Source organism: Pristiophorus japonicus, chromosome 15, assembly GCF_044704955.1.
Source record: "Pristiophorus japonicus isolate sPriJap1 chromosome 15, sPriJap1.hap1, whole genome shotgun sequence".
In the NCBI taxonomy this organism is placed as follows: domain Eukaryota; kingdom Metazoa; phylum Chordata; class Chondrichthyes; family Pristiophoridae; genus Pristiophorus; species Pristiophorus japonicus.
Window position 1 is genome coordinate 7177780 of NC_091991.1, and position 21759 is coordinate 7199538.

General features: G+C 48.3%; 1 protein-coding gene across 1 annotated transcript in view; it reads left to right on the plus strand.

The window, feature by feature from the left end:
- The first annotated feature begins 390 nt into the window (after positions 1-390).
- nav3 (neuron navigator 3) overlaps positions 391-21759 on the plus strand; it is a 463067-nt gene continuing 441698 nt past the window's right edge. Inside the window, exon 1 of the mRNA XM_070900107.1 lies at positions 391-471. The gene's annotated coding sequence lies outside the window, so the exon portion shown is untranslated. The remainder of the gene's footprint in view (positions 472-21759) is intronic.

The following is a 21759-nucleotide window of genomic DNA, read 5'->3' on the forward strand; positions in this document are numbered from 1 at the left end:
TCCGGAAACACCTGAGCCCAGGTTCGGGTATTTCCGGATTTCGGAACGCCGGAAAGGCGGTGGTGGGGGCGGGAGTGCGGGGTGGGGTCACCGCCATGGTGGTGTTCTGGGTGGGACCCGCCGCCGAGGAGGTGTTGGACGGGCCGGTGAGGAGGCCCCGAGGTCAGGGCACCGGTGGCGAGCGAGGCCTGAGGTCGGTGGGTCCGGATTCTGGAACATTTTACGGATTTCGGACGACCCTGCCACCAATCGGTCCGGATTCCGGATTGCGTAACTCCGGATTTTGGACCCTGCACCTGTATCGCTGTATGCTCCAGCCCAGCACAGTGAGGCACTGCTTTGTGTCTGGGTGGACTCAAACAATGCAACTTTCATTTGTTCCAGCTTGAAAACTGCACTTTGTGTCGCCGTCCTTGCTGCCCAAAAACCCTTTTGTCATTCCGGTTTAATTATTTCTCAGCTTCTATTCAGGTAGGATTGAATTAACTTTCACGATTTTCCTCATTATTTAAATGAATCAAAAGTTAGCTAGTCTAAGAGAGGGGACTGTAATTATAGGTTTGTGCACTATAATCTTAGTTTGTGTCTTAAATACTATTGCTATGATTGTGATTTATTAATAAAACAGCATTTCTGGCTGCTAAATTATTATAAATGAGTTGTGGGCAAAGCAGCAGTCTCCTCTGCTATCTGATTGGCTAAGAGTGAGGAGGTGACAGGAGCCCCTCCCCACGTGACCCCGGGATCGCCCTCGCATGGTGGTACATCGCTGGTCTCCGCGGACCGCCACGCTGCGCACAGCTCTGCAGCGTTTGAAAGCAACTTCTCGAAGCAGGGGGTGGGGGCGGGTGTTTGCGCGAGGCGAGCGCGGATTTTCTTCAGATGTTGGCGCCGTGCTCCTTGGCTGCGCCGCCGACTGTGAATTCAAGGCCGGCGCGCCGAAATTATCCGACAGCAGATTATGGGAACAGGAGGAGGCTATTCGGCCCCTCCATCCATTCAGTGAGATCATGGCTGCTCTGTACCTCAGCTCCATGTACCCGCCTCGGTTCTGTCATCTTCGATAGCCTCCGCAAGATCCTGCAAATCCCCTGGGAGGACAGACGCACCAACGTTAGCGTCCTCGACCAGGCCAACATCCCCAGCATCGAAGCACTGACCACACTCGACCAGCTCCGCTGGGCAGGCCACATTGTCCGCATGTCCCAGACACGAGACTCCCAAAGCAAGCGCTCTACTCGGATCTCCTTCACGGCAAACAAGCCAAAGGTGGGCAGGGGAAACGTTACAAGGACACCCTCAAAGCCTCTCTGATAAAGTGCAACATCCCCACCGACACCTGGGAGTCCCTGGCCAAAGACCGCCCTAAGTGGAGGAAGTGCATCCGGGAGGGCGCTGAGCACCTCGAGTCTCGTCGCCGAGAGCGTGCAGAAATCTAGCGCAGGCAGCGGAAGGAGCGTGCGGCAAACCAGTCCCACCCACCCCTTCCCTCAACGACTATCTGTCCCACCTGTAACAGGGACTGTGGCTCTTGCATTGGACTGTTCAGCCACCTAAGGACTCATTTTAAGAGTGGAAGCAAGTCTTCCTCGATTCCGAGGGACTGCCTATGATGATGATACCTAACAAAACACCTGTCAATCTCAGTTTTGAAATTTTCAATCGAGCCCCCCCCCACCCCGGCCTCAACAGTTGTTTTTGGGGGGCTGGTGGGAGAGGCAAATTCCAGAATTCCACTACTACTAGTTGCTCACTTCCCAAAGCAGGGGGTCGGTGTCAGGGCCGGGCAGAACATGTCTCGTCACGACGCTCCGACCATCACGGGATCTGTGCGGCAGACCCGATGGACCAGCCGAGCTTCTCCTGCCCCACAATTGGAGAGCTTGAAGGCGCGCTATCAATGATTGGAAAACAGCAAAAATATGGAATCGGTTTGTTTGAGAAAGCAGCTGGAGGAGGTTTGGAATCTGTGCTCTGCGTTTATAGTGCTCCCCACAGCTGTAAAAGCTGCACTCGATTGGGACTCAATCCCAAAGCCCAAAGTATTTTGCCGTTAGAAGCACTTGACTTGCAGACAATACCCAAATACAGACTTTCACTTGGGGTATTAATTTGCCTGATGTTAAGTTACTTAAAAGCTGACTACCTTGCATGTAAAAAGAGTGCTGGTAATTCAATAAGCGACTGATGTTGCGATCAAAGCTGTGATCCTTCCAGTCGTGTAATTTCTTTTTTGATTATTTCCATTTTTCCGCTCTTTGTGTCCTCCCCCCGACTACACCCACACCTCCTATTGTCTGGAAAGTGAGGTATTATGTTGCTCAGTGGGTCACACACTTGCCTCTGAGTCAGAAGGTGGTGGGTTCAAGTCCCATTCCAGGGACCTGAGCACATAAATTCAGTCTGACTCTTCCAGTGCAGTGCTGAGGGAGTGCCGCACTGTCGGAGGTGCCGTCTTTCGGATGAGACGGTAAACCGAGGCCCCGTCTGCTCTCTCGGGCGGATGTAAAAGATCCCGTGGCACTATTTCGAAGAAGAGCAGGGGAGTTATCCCCGGTGTCCTGGGGCCAATATTTATCCCTCAATCAACATCACTAAAACAGATTATCTGGGTCATTATCACATTGCTGTTTGTGGGAGCTTGCTGTGCGCAAATTGGCTGCTGTGTTTTCTACATTACAACAGTGACTACACTTCAAAAAGTACTTCATTGGCTGTAAAGCGCTTTGAGACGTCCGGTGGACGTGAAAGGCGCTATAGAAATGCAAGTCTTTCTTTCTTCGTTCTTCAAGTGTTAGATGGTGTCCAAAGCCTCCAGTATGGTGGGCAGAGAGCGCACGTTCCATTATGCACCACATCATATCGGGAAGGGGACACAAAATGCGTCCTTTGCACACGCCTGGAACAGGCGTTAGACCCTTTGGACATAGAATCGTACAGCCCAGAAGAAGACCGTTCGGCCCATCGTGCCTGTGCCGGCTCTGTGAAGGCTGTCTAATCAATCCCAGTCCCCCTGCTCTTTCCCCACAGCCCTGCAGATTTTCCCGTTCTACGTATTTCCCCAATTCCCGTTTGAAAGTTACTAATGAATCTGCTCCCACCGCCCTTTCAGGCAGCGGGTTCCCGATCACAACAACTCGCTGCGTAAAAACATTCTCCTCCTCTCCCCCTGGCTTTATTGCCAATTACTTTAAATCTGTGTCCTCTGGTTACCAACCCTCCTGCCAAGTGGAAACAATTTCTCCTTATTTACTCTATCCAAACCCTCATAACTTTGAACACCCCCGTTAAATCTCCCCTTAAACTTCTCCAACATAACAAAAAAAAACAGATGATCTGGTCATTATCACGTTGCTGTTTGTGGGAGCTTGCTGTGCTCAAATTGGCTGCCGCGTTTCTTACATTACAACAGTGACTACACTCCAAAATTACTTCATTGGCTGTAAAGCGCTTTGAGATATCCAGTGGTCATAAAAGGCGCTGTACAAACGTAAGCCTGAGGAAAAGTGTTTGAAGACCAGGCCCTCAAATCTGCCACCAAGCTCATGGTCTACAGGGCTGTAGAAATACCCGCCCTCCTGTATGGCTCAGAGACATGGGCCATGTACAGTAGACACCTCAAGTCGCTGGAGAAATACCACCAACGATGTCGCCGCAAGATCCTACAAATCCCGAGGGGGCAGACGCACCAACATTAGCGTCCTCGACCAGGCCAACATCCCCAGCATTGAAGCACTGACCACACTCGATCAGCTCCGCTGGGCAGGCCACATTGTCCGCATGCCAGACACAAGACTCCCAAAGCAAGCGCTCTACTCGGAACTCCTTCACAGCAAACGAGCCAAAGGTGGGCAGAGGAAACGTTACAAGGACACCCTCAAAGCCTCCCTGATAAAGTGCAACATTCCCACTGACACCTGGGAGTCCCTGGCCAAAGACTGCCATAAGTGGAGGAAGTGCATCTGGGAGGGCGCTGAGCACCTCGACTCTCATCGCCAAGAGCATGCAGAAATCAAGCGCAGGCAGCGGAAGGAGCGTGCGGCAAACCAGTCCCACCCACCCTTTCCCTCAACGACTATCTGTCCCACCTGTGACAGGGACTGTGGCTCTTGCATTGGACTGTTAAGCCACCTAAGGACTCATTTTAAGAGTGGAAGCAAGTCTTCCTCGATTCCGAGGGACTGCCTATGATGATGATACAGATGTAAGTATTCCTTTATTTTCCCTAACTGCAGTTGCTACAGCAAATGCTTCCAGGAGTGTGTCGCTTAATGGACACCAATTTTGTTAATTGGTTCTGCCTTCATTGTTTATTTGAGCCCATAGCATCTTGCAGTATAATTATCGGAAGCAAAGCAGGAAGTAATTAGCAGGTTCTGAAATGCCTTGTTCTTTGCAATTAGGAACTGGTTGCATTACCAGAATTGAATCATCCCTTGTTTTCAGTACAGGGCTTTGAAAGATGTTAACAGTCGGTTATGTTGCATTCCAGCGCTCATCTGTTTCTGATTGAGGACTTGAAAGGAGAAGGCACGAAAGGACAAGCAGGTACTCACTGTGACACACACTGCACAATGAATTTCCAGTCATTGTCTGCAAATTATTTCAGGATTAACTGGAATCAGTGAGGTTACAATTGTTCCTCTGTCAAGGTGAATGCTGGGAATCGTCAGCATGGACTCTGATCTCTGCTCTGGGTTTATAAACTGAATCAGCAGCTCATAGCACACATCTGGAACATAAGAAATAGGAGCAGGAGTCGGCCATTTGGCCCCTCGAGCCCGCTCCACCATTGAATAAGATCATGGCTGATCTGATCTTGGCCTCAACTCCACTTCCCTGCCCGCTCCCCATAACCCTCGACTCCCCTATCGTTCAAAAATCCGTCTGTCTCCACCGTAAATATATTCAATGACCCAGCCTCCACAGCTCTCTGGGGCAGAGAATTCCACAGATTTACAACCCTCTGAGAAAGAAAATGTAAAAATAACTTGTATCGCTGTAGATTTTATCGCGATACCCCAAAGCAAAGGGGATTATGGTAGTGTAGTATTTATGTTACTGGACTCGTAATTGTAGAATCATAGAACAGTACAGCACAGGGGGCCATTCGGCCCATCGAGTCTCCGCAGGCTCTTTCGAAGAGCGATCCAGTCAGTCCCACTTCCCCCGCTCTTTCTCCATATCCCGGCAATTTTTCTTCTTCAAGTATTTATCCAATTCCCTTTTGAAGGCTGCTATAGAATCGGTATCCACCGCCCTATCAGACAGTGTATCCCAAATCCTAACCACTCGTTGCGTAAAAAGGTTTCCCCTCATGTTGCCTCTGGTTCTTTTGCCAATCACCTTAAAATCAGTTTCCTATGGTTACCGACCCTTCAGCCAATGGGAACAGTTTATCTTTATTTACTCTATCTAAACCGCTTCATGATTTTAAACACCCTACATTAATAACTGAGAGAATGTGAGTTCAAATCTGGTTTGAAAATTTGAATTCGGTTCATCTATCTGTTTATTCACTTAATTTTTCTATACATCTGTCCATTTATGTCTGTGTTTATCTCAGTTAATCTACCCATTTATATTTAACTATATTATACTTTTATCTATATCTGTACTTTTCTAACTATTTATATTTTTATCTATCACCGATCAATCCTTATCTATCGACCTATACTTTATCTATCTTTATCATTCTACACTTTATCTTGTCCGTCTACTGGACCTGTAATCCAGAGACCGGGGGTTCAACTTCCTCGAAATTTGACAATTTGGATTCAGTTTAAGAAAAGATTATCTGGAAAAGAAAAGCTAGAGTCAGTAAAAGTGATCGTGAAGCTGTCGGATTGTCGTAAAAACCCGACTGGTTCACCAATGTCCTTCGGGAAGGAAATCGTCCGCCATTACCCGTTCTGGGCCTATATGTGACTCCAGACCCACACCAATGTAGTTGACTCTTAGCTGCCCTCTCAAGTGCCCTAACAATCATTACCACTGGTTCAAGACACAGGCTCACCATCGCCTCCTCTGGACAACTAGGGACGGGCAATAAATGCCGGCCCTGACAGTGATGCCTACATCCAGAGAATGAATAAAAAAATAACTTTGTAGAAACATAGAAATTTAAAGCGCAGAAGGAGGCCATTTCGGCCCATCGTGTCCACGTCGGCCGACAAAGAGCCGCACGGCCCTCGGTCAGCAGCCCTGAAGGTTACATATAAACCCATGAACAATGAACAATGGCGGAAAGGTAAAGAGCACCCGGCCCAACCAGTCAGCCCCACACAACTGTGACACCCCCTGCACTGAAACATTCAACACTCCATCCCAACCGGAGCCATGTGATCTCCTGGGAGAGGCAAAAAAACAGATAAAAACCCTGGCCATTTGGGGAAAAAAATCTGGGAAAATTCCTCTCCGACCCATCCAGGCGATCGAAACTAGTCCAGGAGATCACCCTGGCTGCTTTCGACTCCCTGAAGTACTTACCCTTGAAGTATGCGCCAGCCAACAAGAGGTTATCCAGTCTAATCCCACTTACTAGCTCTAGTCAGGTGCCCATCCAAGCACTTTTTAAATGTGGTGAGGGTTTCTGCCTCTACCACCCTTCCAGGCCGTGAGTTCCAGACCCCCACCACCCTCTGGGTGAAGAAGCTTCCCCTCAAATCCTCTCTGAACCTTCCACCAACCACCTTAAACCTATGCCCCCTCGTAATTGACCCCTCCACCAAGGGAAATAGGCCGTTGCTATCCACTATATCTAGGCCCCTCAAAGTTTTATACACCTCAATGGAGGTCTCCTCTCAGCCTCCTCTGTTCCAAGGAGAACAAACCCAGCCTATCCAATCTGTCCTCAAAGCTAAGATTCTCCATTCCAGGCAGCATCGTCGTAAATCTCCTCTGCACCCTCTCTAGTGCAATCAAGTCCTTCCTATAATACGGTGACCAGAACTGCACGCAATATTCCAGCTGTGGCCTGACCAAAGTATTACACAATTTAAACATAATCTCCATGCTCTTGTATTCTATGCCTTGGCCAAGAAAGGCAAGCATTCCGTATGCCTTCTTAACCACCTTATTCACCTGGCCTGCTACTTTCAGGGTTCTGTGGACAAGCACTCCAAGGGTCCTTTGTTTATCTACACTTCTAAGTGGCCTACTGTTTAATGTGTATACCCTTTCCTTATTAGCCCTCCCCAAGTGCATTACCTCACACTGCTCCGAATTAAATTCCATTTGCCACTGCTCTGCCCACCTGACCAGTAGATTGATATCCTCCTGCAGCCCATGACTTTCCTATTCATTATCAACCACACAGCCAATTTTAGAGTCATCTGCAAACTTCTTAATCAAAGCCCCCATCTTCAAATCTAGATCATTGATAAAAAGAAAGGGACCCAGTACTGAGCCCTGTGGAACATCCTTCCAGTCACAAAAACATCCATCAACCATTACCCTTTACTTCCTATCTCTGAGCCAATTTTGGATCCAACTTGCCACTTTGCCCTGGATCCCATGGACTTTTGCCTTTGTGACCAGTCTGCCATGTGGGACCTTACCAAAAGCTTTGCTAAAGTCCATATCCACTGCATCATACGCACTACCCTCATCGACCCTCCTGGTTAACTCCTCAAAAAATTCAATCAGGTTAGTCAAACACGATCTTCCCTTAACAAATCCATGCTGACTTTCGCTGATTAACCCATGTCTTTCCAAATGTAGATTTATCCTGTCATGAAGGATTATTTCCAATAATTTTCTCACCACTGAGGTTAGGCTGACAGGCCTGTAATTACTCGGCCTATGCCTTTCTCCCTTCTTAAACTAAGGTTCTACATTAGCAGTCCTCCAATCCTCCGGCACCATGCCCAAATCCAAAGAGGACTGGAAAATGATGGTCAAGGCCTCTGCTATCTCCTCTTTTACTTCGCTCAACAGCCTGGGATGCATTTCATCCGGGCCTGGGGACTTATCCACTTTCAAAGCTGCTAAACCCCTTAATACTTCCTGTCTCAATACATTTATTTCATCCAGAATTTCACACTCCTCCTCGATAGCAGTATCTGCATTGCCCCTTTCCTTTGTGAAAACAGATGCAAAGTATTCATTAAGAACCCTCCCAACATCTTCCGCCTCCACACACAGATTACCCTCATGGTCTCTAATAGGCCCCACCCCTTCTTTAGTTATCCTCTTATTCCTAATATATTTAAAGAACACCTTTGGGTTTTCCTTAATTTTACTTGCCAAGAATTTTTCATGCTCTCTCTTAGCATTCCTAATATCCTTTTTAATTTTACCTCTGAACTTTCTATATTCCTCCAGAGATTCTACAGTATTTAGCCATCGGTATATGACATAAGCTTCCCTTTTTTTCTTTATCCTCCCCTGTAAGTCCCTAGGCATCCAGGGGGCTCTAGAATCGTTATTCCCACCTTTTTTCTTTAAGGGCACATGTTTTGCCTGAACCTTCCAGATCTCCTCCTTGAATGCCTCCCACTGTTCCGACACTGATTGACCTTCAAGAAACTGTTTCCAGTCCACTAGAAACATAGAAAAATAGGTGCAGGAGTAGGCCATTCGGCCCTTCGAGCCTGCACCACCATTCAATAAGATCATGGCTGATCATTCCCTCAGTACCCCTTTCCTGCTTTCTCTCCATACCCCTTGATCCCTTTAGCCGTAAGGGCCATATCTAACTCCCTCTTGAATATATCCAATGAACTGGCATCAACAACTCTCTGCGGCAGGGAATTCCACAGGGTTAACAACTCTGAGTGAAGAAGTTTCTCCTCATCTCAGTCCTAAATGGCTTACCCCTTATCCTTAGACTATGACCCCTGGTTTTGGACTTCCCCAACATCGGGAACATTCTTCCTGCATCTAACCTGTCCAATCCCGTCAGAATTTTATATGTTTCTATGAGATCCCCTCTCATTCTTCTAAACTCCAGTGAATACAGGCCCAGTCGATCCAGTTTCTCCTCATATGTCTGTCCTGCCATCCCGGGAATCAGTCTGGTGAACCTTCGCCACACTCCCTCAATAGCAAGAATGTCCTTCCTCAGATTAGGAGACCAAAACTGAACATAATATTCCAGGTGAGGCCTCACTAAGGCCCTGTACAACTGCAGTAACACCTCCCTGCTTCTATACTCAAATCCCCTCGCTATGAAGGCCAACATACCATTTGCCTTCTTCACCGCCTGCTGTACCTGCATGCCAACTTTCAATGACTGATGAACCATGACACCCAGGTCTCGATGCACCTCCCCTTTTCCTAATCTGTCACCATTCAGATAATATTCTGCCTTCGTGTTTTTGCCCCCAAAATGGATAACCTCACATTTATCCACATTATACTGCATCTGCCATGCGTTTGCCCACTCACCTAACCTGTCCAAGTCACCCTGCAGCCTCTTAGCATCCTCCTCACAGCTCACAACGCCACCCAGCTTAGTGTCATCTGCAACTTGGAGATATTACACTCAATTCCTTCATCTAAATCATTGATGTATATCGTAAATAGCTGGGGTCCCAGCACTGAGCCCTAAGGCACTCCACTAGTCACTGCCTGCCATTCTGAAAAGGACCCGTTTATCCCGACTCTCTGCTTTCTGTCTGCCAACCAGTTCTCTATCCACATTAGTACATTACCCCCAATACTACGTGCTTTAATTTTGCACACCAATCTCTTGTGTGGGATCTTGTCAAAAGCCTTTTGAAAGTCCAAATACACCACATCCATTGGTTCTCCCTTGTCCACTCTACTAGTTACATCCTCAAAAAATTCCAGAAGATTTGTCAAGCATGATTTCCCTTTCATAAATCCATGCTGACTTGAACCGATCCTGTCACTGCTTTCTAAATGCGCTGCTATTTCATCTTTAATAATTGATTCCAACATTTTCCCCACTACTGATGTCAGGCTAACCGGTCTATAATTACGCATTTTCTCTCTCCCTCCTTTCTTAAAAAGTGGTGTTACATTAGCTACCCTCCAGTCCATAGGAACTGATCCAGAGTCGATAGCCACTGTGGCCAAATCACTTCTCAACTTAGCAAAGTTAGCTTTTCCCCAATTTGGGACTTTTATTCCTGGTCTATCCTTATCCTATAACTACCTTGAATCTGACTGAATTATGGTCACTGGCACCCAAGTGCTCTCCCACTGATACCCCTTCCACCTGCCCTGCTTCATTGCCCAAAACTAAACCCAGCACAGCCCCCTCTTGTTACATACTGAATATATTTTAAGAATTCCGCACCCTTCACACTATATTTGTCCCAATCAACATTAGGATAGTTGAAATCTCCTGCTATTACTGCCCTATGGTTTTTGGACTTCACAGAAATTTGCCGACATATTTGCTCCTCTATCTCCCTCCCACTGTTTGGGGGTCTATAGTAAACTCCCAGCAGTGTGATCGCCCCTTTTTTATTTTTCAGTTTGACCCATACGGCCTCATTTGATGATCGCTCTAACGTATCATCCCTCCTCACCGCTGTAATAGTTTCTTTAATCAATAGCACAACCCCCCCTTCCTTTTTACCCCCCTCTCCATCTTGTCTAAAAATCCTGTAACCAGCAATATTGAGCTGCCAAACCTGCCCCTCTTTCAGCCATGTCTCTGTAATGGCTATAATGTCATACTCCCAAGTGTCTACCTGTGCTCTCAGCTCATCCGCCTTATACCCACACTTTAGAACTGTAGTCGCTGTTGCTACGTAGACAAACATGTGGGGAGTCCAGAACAAGGGGGCAGGACCTTAAAATTAGTGCTAGGCCGTTCAGGGGTGATGTCAGGAAGCACTTCTTCACACAAAGGGTAGTGAAAATCTGGAACACTCGCCCCCAAAAAGCTGTTGAGGATGGAGTGAGTGTGGGGGGGGGGTCAATTGAAAATTTCAAAACCAAAAGCGATAGATGTTTGTTAGGCAAGGGTATTAAGGGATACGGAACCCAGGCGGCTGGGTGGAGTTAGGATACAGATCAGCCGTGATCTGATTGAATGTTGGGACAGGCTCGAGGGGCTGAATGGCCTCCTGCTGTTCCGATGTTCCTGGATGTGAAGGCGAAGTGGAAAGTAGCGTAGCGTGATTAGAGTGAGACAGGACGTGTTCTCCCGTGTTTCTGCGTCTGGTTCTGATTGCCTTTTTAAAGTTGCGTGGCTGTGCAAAGGAGGCAGCATTCTGCCAACCCTTTCTGATGTGGGCTTGGCTGTTGTGTTGTTTTCCCTTTCAGCCGCGTACACAATGATCCTCCCCTGAGCTGCAGGAGAACATTTTCGCTGCTCCCATGGGGGTTTGGTCGTAACACTCGAATGCCTTTCCTTCCAATAAATTGTCGCTCTGACTCTCTTTGTAGAAACTTTTAGGCTCTCGCTTTTTTTTTACAATTTGCAAAGCACTTGGTCTTTTGTGCTTGAGGCTGAAATTCGTAACGCTGTTTCAATAGCGTGCGCTGACAACTCTGACTCGTCGGTTCAGGACATGGGATTCGATTGGCCCAGAACCGGGGTTTAAAGAGTGAAGCCACATGGAATCGTCGAAATTTAAAGCATGGAAGGAGGCTATTTTGGCCCATCGTGTCTGCGCCGGCCGACCAAGAGCTATCCAGCCTAATCCCACTTTCCAGCTCTTGGTCCGTAGCCTTGCTACAAATCTTACAAATAAAGAGCTGCGTTCACTTTTAATTGGTTAAACATGTTCTTCCAAAAACTGGACCTTTCTAAATGACGGGCACTGACCTCATTCATACTGTCACTACCCTGTCAGATACATCACTGACCTCACTCATACTGTCACTACCCATCCAGATACATCACTGACCTCACTCATACTGTCACTACCCTGTCAGATACATCACTGACCTCACTCATACTGTCACTACCCATCCAGATACATCACTGACCTCACTCATACTGTCACTACCCATCCAGGTACATCACTGACCTCACTCATACTGTCACTACCATCCAGATACATCACTGACCTCACTCATACTGTCACTACCCATCCAGGTACATCACTGACCTCACTCATACTGTCACTACCCATCCAGATACATCACTGATCTCACTCATACTGTCACTACCATCCAGATACATCACTGATCTCACTCATACTGTCACTACCCATCCAGATACATCACTGATCTGACTCATACTGTCACTACCCATCCAGATACATCACTGACCTCACTCATACTGTCACTATCCATCCAGATACATCACTGTCCTCACTCATACTGTCACTACCCATCCAGGTACATCACTGATCTCACTCATACTGTCACTACCCATCCAGATACATCACTGTCCTCACTCATACTGTCACTACCCATCCAGGTACATCACTGATCTCACTCATACTGTCACTACCCATCCAGATACATCACTGACCTCACTCATACTGTCACTACCCATCCAGATACATCACTGTCCTCACTCATACTGTCACTACCCATCCAGGTACATCACTGATCTCACTCATACTGTCACTACCCATCCAGATACATCACTGACCTCACTCATACTGTCACTACCATCCAGATACATCACTGTCCTCACTCATACTGTCACTACCCATCCAGGTACATCACTGATCTCACTCATACTGTCACTACCCATCCAGGTACATCACTGATCTCACTCATACTGTCAATACCATCCAGATACATCACTGACCTCACTCATACTGTCACTACCATCCAGATACATCACTGACCTCACTCATACTGTCACTACCATCCAGATACATCACTGACCTCACTCATACTGTCACTACCATCCAGATACATCACTGATCTCACTCATACTGTCACTACCCATCCAGATACATCACTGACCTCACTCATACTGTCACTACCCATCCAAGTACATCACTGACCTCACTCATACTGTCACTACCATCCAGATACATCACTGATCTCACTCATACTGTCACTACCCATCCAGATACATCACAGACCTCACTCAGACTGTCACTACCCATCCAGATACATCACTGACCTCACTCATACTGTCACTACCATCCAGATACATCACTGATCTCACTCATACTGTCACTACCCATCCAGATACATCACTGACCTCACTCATACTGTCACTACCCATCCAGGTACATCACTGACCTCACTCATACTGACACTACCCATCCAGATACATCACTGACCTCACTCATACTGTCACTATCCATCCAGATACATCACTGACCTCACTCATACTGTCACTACCCATCCAAGTACATCACTGACCTCACTCATACTGTCACTACCCATCCAGGTACATCACTGACCTCACTCATACTGTCACTGCCCATTCAGTTTAACTCTCGCCATCCATCTGTCCATCCATATCTATCTGTACTTTTCTATCTTTCTATTTTTATCTATCAACCTATAGCTTATCTATATTTTTCTGGACTTTATCTATGTCTGTCTATCTATTGCTATCTCGCTCCCTCTACGTCCATCTATTTCTCATTCTCTCTCTCTCCCTCCCTCTATTTCTCATCCTGCGTTTCCCACATTACAACAGTGATTACACTCCAAAAGTACTTCATTGGCTGTAAAGTGCTTTGAGACGCCTGGTAGTCGTGGAAGGCGCTGTAGAAATTTGTGGGAGCTTGCTGTGCACAAATTGACTGCCGTCCTTCCAACATTGCGACAGTGACTTTAAACCCTGGCCCAGTGGGTAGCACCCTTGTCTCTGAGTCAGAAGGATGTGGGTTCAAGTCCCACTTCAGTAACATATCTGGACTGAAACTCCAGTGCAGTGCTGAGGGAGCGCTGCACTGTCGGAGGTGCCATCTTTCGGATGAGACGTTAAACCGAGGCCCCGTCTGCTCTCTCAGGGTTCGCAGGTGGACAGAAATGATACTATGGCCACTATTTTTCAAGAGTTCTCCCTGGTGTCTGGGCCAATATTTATGACAAAAACAGATTATCTGTTCATTTAAAAACAGATATTTAAAGAAATAAAGGAAGAAACTTATCACATTGCTGTTTGTGGGAGCTTGCTGTGTGCAGATTGACTGCCGTGTTTCCCAAATTACAACAGTGACTGTACTCCAAAAGTCACTCATTGGCTGGTGGTTTGGGACGTCCTGAGGTCATGAAAGGCGCTATATAAATGCAAGTCTTTCTTTCTGTCTGTCTGAAGCCCAGAGAGGGTGAATGTGCAGCTGTTGTCTATCTCGCAACCTCGGGTCACTCAGGATTTCCTGCGGCGTACCACTTATTTTTGATTTGACAGCTTGTGCCGACTAAACTTGGCTTGAGGAAAGTCAGTTAATGCACGACGTCCGATTACAGTGGAACGTATTGACCTATAGCCATGTCAGCGGGCTTAAACTGGTGAACGTAATGACCCAGATATCGAATGACTTAGAATTGCACTCACCTGTGAAGCAAGAAAAGAAAGACTTGCATTTCTATAGCGCCTTTCACAACGACCAGACGGCACAAAGTGCTTTACAGCCAATAAAGTGCTTGTTTTGAGTGTAGTCACTGCTGTAATGTAGGGAACACCGTAGCTAATTTGCGCACAGCAAGCTCCCACAAACAGCAATGTGACAATGATAATCTGTTTTTGTGATGTGGGTTGAGGGATAAATATTGGGCAGGGCACCGGGGATAACTCCCCTGCTCTTCTTCAAAATAGTGCCATGGTTTTTTTTTTAACTCCACCTGAGAGAGCAGACGGGGCCTCGGTTTAACGTCTTATCTGAAAGACGGCACCTTCGACAGTGCGGCGCTCCCTCAGCACTGCACTGGGAGTGTCAGCCTAGGTTATGTGCTCAAGGCCTTGGAGTGGGACGTGAACCCACAAACTTCTGACTCAGAGGATGGAGTACCACTCACTGAGCCATGGCTGACTTTGAATTTCACTTAATCTGTGAAGCAGCATGCTTAAGCCAGAATAGGCAGACTATTGGAGAATGATTGGAGACTGTTTAGCTTGGCGAGGGTTTTGGACACTTGATGGACAAGGTTCACCATTGAAGAGTGTGCTTCCTATCAATTCATATTTTATATCACTTTTTGTATTTGCTTCATTTATGTGAAAGAAGTTGTTACGTATAAGTTATGAGGGGGCTTGACAAGGTGGATGCAGAGAAGATGTTTCCACTGATAGGGGAGACTAAAACTAGGGGGCATAATTGTCATGTATCTCACACTACTGTATATAACTGTATCTTACCATGCTATACATGACTGTAACTAGATATGACCTGTAACCACAAGCATACTTTACCACCAGGGGTGCACTTGCAGGAGACACTGCATACCTGTTCCACACAGGTATATAAAGGCAGGTCTCAGGCAAGTGTGGCACTCGAGAGCTGTGAAATAAAGGTGCAGGTCCAGAGTGACCTTGACTTCAGCATGTGCCTCGTGTAAGTCTGTACTGCAGGGTCAGGACTTTACAGTGGCGACGAGTTACGGGATCACAGAATCCACAGATTGGCTACCAACGGCTCAGATGAGAAATACAATGCTGGAGACAATTGGGAGGACTTTATAGAAAGGCTCCAGCAAAGCTTTGTAACCAAAGACTGGTTGGGCGATGATAAGGCCGACAAGAGAAGAGCCCATCTCTTGACTAGCTGTGGCTCGAAAACATACGCCTTAATGAAGGACCTGCTGGCACCCGAGAAACCAGCAAGCAAGTCGTTTGAAGAGTTGAGCACACTGGTAAGAGACCACCTGAAGCCAGCGAGCAGCCTACACATGGCCAGACACAGGTTCTACAACTACAGACGCTGTGTGGGCCAGAGCATACCCGACTTTGTGGCGGAACTTCGGAGGCTGGCTGGTTTTTGTGAGTTCTCCGATGAACTAAGGAGAGAAGTACTGAGAGACTTTTTTTATTGAAGGAATAGGCCACGCAGGCATATTCCGAAAGCTCATAGAGACCAAGAACTTGACCCTAGAGGCAGCAGCACTGGTTGCACACACATTCTTGGCAGGAGAAGAAGAAACAAGGTTGATCTATACTGCGAGTACGACAACTAACGAAACATCAGAACAAGGGGTTCACAGCGTGAAACAAGCCGCTACCCCCACACACAGACAAAGGCAGGAGAGCAGGCCTTCAACAGCAGGCAGTGGCGCCAGAAGCCATCAAGGGCCACATGAACGGCCGTTCACACCTCATCAACCCACAATGCGAACAATCAACTATAGACTGAGAGAAGCTCAAGAGAGATCACCCAGACGCAGCTCATCCTTCGGAAACAATGGAAGCGGTCTGTGCTGGAGATGTGGGGGAAGGCACTCAACAAGGGGATGTCGATTTCAGCATGCTGTTTGCAGAAACTGCAACTACACAGGGCATCTGGCTTGCATGTGCAGAAAAACAGCAGCTCGGCTGGTATACGACTCGGAAGGGTCGTAAAGCCGACCAGAAGACGTTGGGGACAGTGCCCAGGACACCGAGGTACAGCGGGTCAACAAGATCAATGTCCACTGTTCTTACAACAAGACGCCCCCAATTATGATGAGGGTCCTACTCAACAGGATACCCATCAACATGGAACTGGACACGGGAGCTAGTCAATCTCTCATGAGCGTCCAACAATTTGAACAGCTGTGTCTGCACAAAAGCAACAGACCAAAACTCACAAGGGTCGACACCAAACTAAGGACCTATACCAAAGAAATCGTCCCAGTTCCTGGCAGCACCATGCTTTCAATCACACACAAAGGGACGGTCAACCGACTTCCCCTGTGGATTGTCCCCGGAGATCTCCCAGCACTGTTGGGGAGAAGCTGGCTGACAAAACTAAATTGGAAATGGGATGATGTTCACGCCATGTTGTCAGAGGAACAGACCTCCTGCTCAACAGTTCTAAGTCGTTTTGAACATCTCTTTCAGCCAGGTGTGGGCACCTTCAAAGGGGCTAAAGTTAAAATCTACATCACACAGGATGCCAGACCGGTCCATCACAAGGCTAGAGCTGTGCCTTATGTGATGAGGGAAAAGATTGAACACGAACTGGACCGGCTTCTGCGGGAAGACATTATCTCACCCGTGGAATTTTAGCAACTGGGCAAGTCCCATCGTCCCCGTCATGAAGCCTGATGGATCCGTACGAATCTGTGGGGATTACAAGTCTACCATTAACAGAGTCTTCCTACCAATACCTGCTGCCCAGAGCGGAGGACCTATTTGCCACATTGGCTGGAGGAAAACTTTTCTTGAAACTAGATCTCACATCTGCGAATATGACGCAAGAATTGACGAAGAGTCTAAGCTATTCACCACCATCAACATCGAGGTCTTTTTACGTACAATCGATGCCCATTTGGCATCAGGTCGGCAGCTGCTATATTCCAGTGCAACATGGAGAGTCTGCTCAAGTCCATCCCGGGGACGGTTGTGTTTCAAGATGACATACTTAACACGGGCAGGGACACCGACTCCCTTCTCTGCAATTTGAAAGTACTAAGTCGATTGGATCGGGTAGGCCTCAGAGTTAAGAAATCCAAGTGCCTGTTTCTCGCGCCCGAGGTTGAATTTTTGGGCAGAAGGATTGCCGCTGATGGAATCCGCCCAACAGATTCCAAAACAGAAGCAGTTCGCCTGGCACCCAGGCCCTGGAATGTCTCGGAACTGCGCGTCTTTCTCGGGCTACTCAATTACTTTGGGAACTTTATGCAGAACTTGAGCACGCTGCTGGAGCCTCTACACATGCTACTCAGAAAGGGGTGCGATTGGTTTTGGGGGAATGCCCAAGAACGCGTCTTCAATAAGGCATGCAACCTTCTATGTTCCAACAGTGTTTTAGCCTTTTTTGACCCAGGTAAAAAGCTAGTTCTCACATGTGATGCGTCAGCGTACGGGGTCGGGTGCGTTTTACAGCATGTCAATGGTGCGGGTAAATTACAACCCATTGCTTATGCCTCCAGGTCACTTTAGCGGGTGGAGCGCGGGTACGGTATGGTTGAGAAGGAGGCGCTCGCGTGCGTGTACGGTGTCAAAAAGATGCACCAATACCTTTTTGGGGCCAAGTTCGCGTTAGAAACAGACCACAAACCCCTCACGTCCCTGCTATCCGAGAGCAAGGCAATAAACACCAACGCCTCGGCCCACATTCAGCGGTGGGCACTCATGCTGGCGTCTTATGCCTACACGATAAGGCACAGACCAGGCACAGACAACTGTGCCGACGCGCTTAGCAGGCTACCCCTGGCGACCATGGAAGGGTCCGATGAACAGGACTGTGAGATGGTCATGGCAATCAATGCCTTTGAATCCACAGGTTCGCCCATGACGGCTCGCCAAACCAGAGCCTGGACGACCAGCGACCCCACGTTATCCTTAGTCAAAAGATGTGTTTTAACTGGTGACTGGGCAGAGGCTCACGATGCCTGCCCCGAGGAGATCAAACGTTTCCATAGGCACGTGCATGAACTATCACTACAGGCAGACTGCCTGATGTGGGGTAGCCGAGTAGTTATGCCCTTGCGAGGCAGAGAGGCGTTTGTCCGGGAGCTCCACCGCGAGCACCCGGGGATCATCCTTATGAATGCCATAGCCAAATCCCACGTCTGGTGGCCTGGCATTGATGCGGACTTGGAGCTCTGCATCCGGCGGTGCACCATTTATGCCCAACTCAGTCATGCCCCCAGAGAGGCCCCCCTGAGCCCCTGGCCCTGACCCACCAAACCGTGGTCGCGGGTGCATGTAGACTATGCAGGCCCATTCATGGGAAAAATGTTCCTCGTAGTCGTCGATGCATTTTCAAAGTGGATCGAATGCACCATTTTAAACTCGAGCACCACCTCCACCACTGTGGAGAGCCTTAGAACCATGTTTGCAACACATGGAGTTCCAGACATATTGGTCAGTGTTAATGGTCTGTGCTTCACCAGTACAGAATTCCAAGATTTCATAAGTGACCACGGCATAAATCACGTTAAGACGGCACCGTTCAAGCCGGTCTCCAATGGCCAGGCGGAGTGAGCAGTGCAAATCGTTAAACAAGGCATGCTAAAAATCCAAGGTCCCACGCTGCAGAGCCACCTGTCGCGACTGCTGCTGGCATACAGATCTCGTCCGCACTCATTGACTGGGGTTCCCCCCGCGCAACTATTGATGAAACGCACCTTAAAGACTAGGCTGTCGTTAATCCTCCCAGACATGCATGAAATTGTTGAGGCAAAGCGCCGGAAGCTGACTGAGTACCATGACTGAAATTCGAGGGGGAGGTGGAATGAGATAGGGGACAAAGTGTTTGTGCTAAACTATGGCAGGGGTCCCAAATGGCTTGTAGGGACAGTAACAGGCAAGGAAGGAAACAGGCTACTGGTTATACAAATGGACAATGGCCAAACCTGCCGGAGGCATGTAGACCAAGTAAAAAGTAGATTCACCAACAACACTGCAGAACCAGAGGCAGACTACAATGTGGAACTCACACCACACCTGGTGGGCAGACAGAGGGAACAACCTGAGGAAAGGGCAGTCTCAACAGACAGCCCAGGCAAGATACCAGCAATCATACTGAACGAAACAAACAGCCCAGGAGAGATACCAGCAATCACACCGAAAGAAAAACAGGCACCAAGCAAACAACTGAACCACAACTAAGACGCTCCATGCGAGAGCGTAGACCACCTGAGAGACTGAACCTATAAAGACAATAAGACCTTGGGGGAGGGTGATGTCATGTATCTCACATTACTGTACATAACTGTATCTTACCATGCTATACATGACTGTAACTAGGTATGACCTGCAACCACAAGCACACTTTACCACTAGGGGTGCACTTGCAGGAGACAATAGATACCTGTTCCACACAGGTAAATAAAGGCAGGTCTCAGGCAAGTGTGGCACTCGAGAGCTGTGAAATAAAGGTGCAGGTCCAGAGTGACCTTGTCTTCAGCATGTGCCTCGTGTAAGTCTGTACTGCAGGGTCAGGACTTTACAATAATCTTAGAATCAGGGGCCGCCCATTTAAAACTAAGATGAGGAGGAATTTCTTCTCTCAGAGAGTTGTAAGTCTGTGGAACTCGCTGCCTCAGAGAGCTGTGGAAGCTGGGACATTGAATATATTTAAGACATAGTTAGACAGTTTAGACAGTTTCTTAACCGATAAGGGATTCAGGGGTTCTGGGGAGCGGGCGGGGAAGTGGACCTGAGTCCATGATCGGATTGGCCATGATCGTATTAAATATCGGAGCAGGCTCGAGGGGCCGTATGGCCTACTCCTGCTCCTATTTCTTATGTTCTAATGTGTGATAGATGTTCTTACTGGCGGGTGGTGCAGGGGGGGGGGGGGGGGGGGGTGCATGTGGGGCAGCCTGGGGGGGTGTATATGGGGCGGGGGTGGGGGGCTGAGTGGGGCAACGGAAGACAAGCTTTGTGGATCAGACCCGACGATTAAATGGCGGAAATGCTACCGCAGTGGGAGAAAAACCACTTGTGGGGGCGGGAGGGAGAGAGGAGGTGGATTTTGACAGGAAACTCGGCCTGTGGTGGTGACTTCTGCCGACACCAATTTTAACTCGGCCGCACCAAAGACATCCGACCGAAGCAGAGTTTATTCTCCTTTAATTATGCAGATCGCATCTCGACGGTGTCAGTGTATCGCTTGGCCTGAGCGGGAGAGTGACAGTGGGTTCCCCGACAGGCTGACACTGGCGGGACGAGCATCAGCAAGAGAAGAGGCCTGTCTGCCCTGGTTTATTCTTTTCCTTCGTAGGGGCCTGGAGGAGCTGGAGTTGAGCTGCTGGTCAGCCGTGATCTCATTGAATGGCCGGACAGGCTGCAGGGGCTGAGTGGCCTCCCCCTGTTCCTATGATCCCATGGTTCAGCCCACGGAGCTAAGAGGTTCTGGCCACTCTTTGGCCGGCTGCTATCCGATGTCAGCTACAACTCATCCAAAGCTTGGCCACCCCATATCCGACCAAGTCCCGCTCACCCAACACTCCTGTCCCCACTGACCGAAAATGGCTCCCGTTCTCCCAAAGCCTCAAATTTTAAAATTCTCATCTTCACGATTAAATCCCTTCATGGCCTCACCCATCCCTATCTCTAATATCCAACAGCCCTGCAACCCCCCCCCACCCCGCCCCCCTCTCCCGTAATCCTCTGATTCTGACGTCTTGTGCTTCCCTCCCCCCTTGCCCACCCTTCCTTTGCCCCACCATTGGCTGGGCCCCACACTCCCTCTCCAAATCCCTCTGTCTCTCCACCTCCGTGAAGACCCTCCTTAAAATCCACCTCTTCAACCAAGCTCTTGGTGGCTTCCTCCTCGTATCTCCTCCTTTGGCTTGGACTCCAGTTGTCTGATCAGCTCTTGTGAGAGGCAACTCAGGTCCTTCCTCTATGTTAAGGGCGCTATATAAATGCAAGTTGCGGCTGTTGGTTGGTTGAAGAATGGGCTGGATATCGTTCCTGTCCATAATTAGCCTGTCAACAGTTAGGCGAGGAGATGGTATTTTCATCACAATTGGATCACCGACTCTGGATGGGCGAATCCCGAGAGGTTTCATCACATGACCTCCAAAGGCCCCGCCCCCACATTCCCCCCATTGGTCGCCCGACACGTCCATCCTCGTGGCGACCCCCTGCCCACAGCCAATCGGAAAGCAGATAGACTCTTCATTACCCGATTGGATGATTCTCGACTGTCCGTCAACCAGCCATTTTATTTAACGGTATAACAACAACAACTTGTATTTATATAGCGCCTTTAACGTAATGAAACGTCCCAAGATGCTTCACAGGAGATAAAGAATTTG